The sequence below is a fragment of the Clinocottus analis genome, unplaced genomic scaffold (genome assembly GCF_023055335.1).
Source record: "Clinocottus analis isolate CAN_PGR_092001 unplaced genomic scaffold, fCliAna1.0.p SCAF_7, whole genome shotgun sequence".
In the NCBI taxonomy this organism is placed as follows: domain Eukaryota; kingdom Metazoa; phylum Chordata; class Actinopteri; order Perciformes; family Cottidae; genus Clinocottus; species Clinocottus analis.
In genome coordinates, this window is record NW_027176229.1 from 7,386,038 (window position 1) to 7,392,037 (window position 6,000).

Consider the following 6,000-nt stretch of genomic DNA (forward strand, 5'->3'; position numbering starts at 1 on the left):
GATGGATGCTTTATTGCAGGTTTTACGGCCTGAAATGATGGGCAGGCACATGATAAAGAAACAACCTCACCTGACTGGCTGTGTTTAGGGTGGACCTCCAATAGTATGAGACATAAACCACAGCCAATGTAGGATTTATAAGAAAAGGTCACACTAAGCAGGTCTCCTGTCAGCCTTTGGGAAACTCAGCCTTGCACTGCATCTGGTTCCTGTCATTTTCCAAACCAGCAAAGAGAGATTCAGCGAGCAAATGTCTGAAGTCTGTCAGAGGAACCACAAGCTCCAGGTAACACCATCTGTGCTTCTTTTCATATTCTCCCTTTTGTCCTTCTCCCATACAAAAAAAAACACATTACTCAGAAGGAGGGTATTTTTAGGAGATTAAGTACAAAACCCAATGCATGATGGTTTTAAAAAGGTAATATAAAAGGTAAAGTAAATTGTGATTACCAGAAGGTAACCATGTGGCAAATCGACAATGCAGACTAACCGGATAAATGGGCAGCCTTAAATGAATATCAATTTGTTTGCAGGTAGTATAGCAATGCAAAGTATGGCAGTTATTTCAGTTTGTAACAGATCATTATGTGAATGTTTTATATGTACAGCGTCACTCCCCACAAGAAAACTGAGTGAATAATGAAATTCCTTAAACAGACAACTTAGACTTATATGGATGCTGCGGTGCAGTTGGCCTTTTGGAAATGCTGTCATGGGATGTCTACAAACCAAGAACAATTTGACCATTTAAGTCATTTCATTTGCGTTCTAAATGCTAATTTACACCGGAAGCTTCACTGCCCATGTTAACCAAAAGATTACAAAGATGAGCTCTGCATCGCTGGGCCCATTGTGTGTGTCCCTCACTCCCAGAGCAAATTAAACGGCAGGTAAGAAAAAAAAACAATGATGACGACAGTAAACATTTTAATACAGAATTGATGCGTAATCTAATCAGTTCTTCTGATCTGCTTTTATGTAGACCACCAATAAAACCATTATAGAAAGCGTTTCAACTGATAACGATCGGTGGCCAATGGATCGGGGCACGCATGATCTCATCAAAATGCGTCAACAAACTTAAATAAAAAGCAATTATTTACAACACAACATTAAAATTGTGTATTAACCCATTCAGAGCCGACATTATCCAAAAGATAAATGCAATGTCGACCACAGAAGTGATGTTTCTCCCCAGCCAGACGAGTTAGCGAGCTTCAAATATTGAAATAAAAAGCTTAACATCAAAATGCCTGGCTGTTGCAAGTTCATTTATCAGAATTGATATTCCAACAGCGGACTCAAGCTCTTCAGTCCAACAAGTTATTAAGTCCAGCAGGATCACACCAGTTTCAGAGCAAAGGGTGTTTCAGTTGAACGAGTGGCCACGTTATCTTGTGACTTTCAGCCGAATGCATCCGTGGTTGCTCTTTGTACCTTACAAAAATGGTTAGTCCATGTCAAGGTACTTGACCTTGTGTACATGAACACAGGCAACATATCAGGAAGCATCTGGAATATTAGTCTGTTCTTGACAATGGTGTCGCGTTACATGCTCAGTTTCTCCACCAAAGACAAATATTGGGTAGACTGGGGATCAAATTTGCTAATTTGTGGTTGCAGGGCGACCCTTGTCCCCATGAGCGACAGCCGCCCTTTTACAGGATCAATAGCATCTGTCATTGAAAAGCTTCAGTAATCAACTTAGACAATGATCAGCATTGATACATTCATTAGATGTGTCAGACAGGGCTGCAAAGAAAATGCACAGAGGGACAGTTAAAGTAGACAGAATGAAAATAGCAAAACAATATGATGGCTGTAGAGTGACATGAGGTCTAAACTATTAATGACAGTATGAAAATTGAAGGACTGGTAGTGGAGAGGAACCAGAAGACTGAAGTAAAAAAGAGGGATGCAAAGGAAGTTGGTGAAAGATAAGATAAGATAAGTTAATCCTTATTAGTTATATTACTCCTGCTGGGAGATTTGCAGGATTACAGCACTATTCAAATGAGCAAATGAGATACATAGGTAGAAAAAACAAGGTCAAAACAAAAATAAATATGTAGTCTGACAGTAAAGGTATGAAAAATAAATAAAAAAGGGGAAATACTGTGGGAAGCTGGAGAGAAAAGGCTAGTTTATTTGTCAGTTCATTTGAAATACTGGAGTGACCGTTCCTGAAGAATAGCATGCTGTCATGAAGAGTTGAGCAGGTGGACCAAAACACACGAGAAGTAACTTTAATTCGAAATCAGCAGGTAAAGCAGAACTGACCACATAACAAAACAAAAGGGTCCAACAAAGGCTGATTGGCAGGGAATGCCTCTGGGAGCGGTGAACGACTAAAGAGGCTGATTCAGAGGAGGTGTGGAGACGAGCAACAAAGGCAGTGCAGGAACACAGGAAGCAAATACACAGCAAACATGAAACCCCAAACCCAGTCAACAAAAAGTCTGAGTGGATCTGCCAGACTCCGATGCCGTTAATGATGAACTTCAGAAGGCTAGAGTTACGCATGTGTGTTTGGGCTTTATGAATCCACATTAGGCATGTCTCTGCATTAATCCTGGCATTAAATATGTTAATATAAGAGACTGAGTGTGCTTTCCATGTACGGTAGAGAGTGTGTGTGTGTGTGTGTGTGTGTGTGTGTGTGTGTGTGTGTGTGTGTGTGTGTGTGTGTGTGTGTGTGAGAGAGGAGGCAGGTGGTTGTGATTCGAGTGGAGTCTTGGATCCTTGGAGGCATCTCTCCAGAGATAAATTGAAGGACTATCATTTCACTTCACTGAAAGCCGCATCGCTGCCTCGTAGACTGAGGACATAATCACACACCAGCTTGGAGCTCTACCAATCTTGAGAGTTATAACAAACTTTCAATTTGTTTATTTCTCCGGCATTTTTAATCGACATTAGCCGTTTTCTGTGAGTGTTTTTATGGAAATGTGGATTTTTCGGATCAATTTGAGTAGTGCCTGTATGGTTTGCATTTTCCTTTTTTTTCTCCCGCACGTGTCTCAGTGTTAGACGTTGGTCTGGTCTTGCTCTTGATGCAGTTTCACACTGGCTGGAGTTGTTGTCTTGTTCAAGAATCTGTTTCAGTTGAGTGATCATCGACCGCAACATTGCTGGAGGTCTCTCGTCTGGTGTGGGAGGATTCTATAACCGGTAGGACCTGCCTCGCTTTCAATGAACTGTGGAGACTGCAAAGTGCTGGCATTATTTTTAATGACTTCAGGTTAATTATGTAATTTGCACATATCACATTATAAATGCAATTCCCATTTAAATGGCAGGGAAGTCCGATATAAATGTAGTTTTTAACTTTGTTGTTGTCTTGAAGCAGTTCGTGTGTATTTTTATATTATGTTGATGAATGTTTTTAGTCATGCAGTTTCAGCGTGTTGGTCAGTTGCTGTACCACTGTTCCAGAATAAAGTACCTCAACAACTATTCGATCGATTTAGACAAAGTTTTGCACAGGCATCCACGGCATTCACTCTCCCGCTTCATGTCTGTTTTTTCCGTCTCGTCTCTCCCTCCCTGATGTGTTTCAGCTGTTCCTAATCATCCCTGCTGTCACCTGTCCCTCTTTAATCCCCCTCCTTGTCTTTTGTATTTTGTCTCTGTGCTCCCTTTGTCTTCATTGCTGATTGGAGTTGTGTTCCCCTGTAATCTGCCTGCTATGCCTGCCTTTGGAAACCTGTAAACCATAGGCAATGTTTTCTAATTTGGTGTAACTTCACATAAAACCCCACACATCAGTTTGACATTTTAAAACCAGTGCTGACTACCATAAGAAGATGTAGCTTAGCTCTAGATCTCCTTGACCTTCGGCCTGACTCATCATCATTACATGTCAGTTAATCACACACAGTCCAGCATCAGCACCAGGAGAACTGCATTAGTCCAGACCTGCCACGCCAGAGGTCTCTTAAAATCCAGTAACAGATGGGCAGCAGGTGTGATATCCTGGTCCAGTGAGCACAACGAGGCTCAAGCCACCAATTCACCAATTTACAGCTCCCTCCTTCGCCCCTTTAGATCCATACAACAAGGGTCTATTGTCTTTTAATGCAGCCAAGGGCAAATTATGTACTGCTACTGTACCAAAAAAATATTGCACAACTGTTTAAAGCTCTACAAGCAGCAGTGACAAATAACAGAGGGAATTCCCGAGAGGGACGATGGAGAACAGAGCTCAATGTCAGGAAGACAAACTGCTTCATGCTCAGTAACACCACTGAAGCATATGCAAACAAGTTGGCTCAAATATTGGTCCCTAAATCATCCATATGCAAGCCTACACCCTTGAAGTCCCATGTTAGTAACTGTACCGCCCAATGATCTATTGTTTATCCCACAAATTTTTTTAAATAAAAACTCATTATAGAAACAACTTTAAGCATTAAATCATCCATGATCAAGGCTGGTAAAGAAACAGCTGCTGTCCCTAAACACAATTATAAATTAATATAAGTGCAGTGACTGAAGCCAAGCCAATTAAATTAATCAAAAGCGGAAAGTGGATTTGTGGAAATGCATCATGCCTACTGATAGATACCACTGTGACTAATTCAATGCAGCACTGCACTTGTCAGTGCAGAAACTGCCCGAGAGGAGGCTGTCTTCTGCCGCTGTCATGTGAAATACTGGGCTCATATTTTGTTGATTCGTAGGTTCTTTTGCATTGTAATTGCAGGGATTACACGGTGGGATTACTGTCCGGGATGAGACAAATGCACATGCCTGGGTTCATAAAACCAAATGCAGGTATTAGGTGCTCAGCATAAGCACCTCTGTCAGGCTCTGTGGGGTTTACTTGTTTGTAATGCGTTTAACAATTCAGTAACTTTTAAATAAAAAATAAAAAAACTCAATGTGCTGCTACTGAAGGATGTTAAAGGTCAAATCTGGTGCATCAACTGGAGAAAAGTAAATTGGAAGAAGCTGGGGCCCGGTGGATGAATTCATCATTTTGTTCAGAGATTTACTTCAGTAAAAGTATGAAAACAATACGAATATTACTGGTTTTCTAAGTTTTGTGGTAGAGCAGATTTTGAGTTACGATCTTTGAAAATTGTTGTAAACAAAATTGATCTTTATCACTTAATTGAATCCAGTTGAAGTACAGACCTTTTCTAGTTTTAAAAAGGTACTCTTATTTTTGAATGCAGTTCAGTTTTAGAGAGGTTACTTAACATAATTGTGTCTAAAACTCACTGATGTTGTCGGAGTGATAATAAATTGTTATTCTATTGTATAGTTGCAGAAGTAATTATATCAGCGTGGATTTTGAGGCAATTGGGCTCAATTATATCTATTATCGGAAATTTGCACAGTGGTAACACATTTAAACCATTGGGTTTCTATTTCTTCAATCATTTAATATTAACCCATATAAATATAGTGTTTGTTAAAAAAGCCACAATTTGAGACTTTGATTGAAACTCAAAAATAACTTGGTTTGCATATCATCACTCAACATCTACAGGGTTAACATGTTTGCCTGAAAATTAGGTAGACACAAAGTTTTCGGTACATAAAGAATAAAAGTAAATGCATGGTATGACACAATGTGAAGACTGTTGAAGGGAAAGTCATGTAAGTAATAAGTGGTCATTAGATTGAAAAGCAGGCCTGTGAAGATGTCAACACAGAAGACTCCCCACGTTGACGTTTCCTTCAAGCAGAAAATGTGTCCAATACCGTCAGATGGAGGAAACTAATTAGTCAAAATAATTGACCAGACAGTATGTAAGCGCTATTATATTTGACTTTCTAAACAAGGGGTGTTTTAGGACTTAAAAACTTTTCTGGTACACACACGCTAAAAGCCAGAAACTTAATATTTCTGGCAGCACAAACAAGAGCCTCTCAAGATGTCAGTATGCTTCATATAAAGTGTTTGTTAGAGTGCCACATCCTCCAAAAAAACCCTTTCCAACATGAGAATCAGGCAATTTGGACAATTTGTGTTACTTTCCAAGAATGACA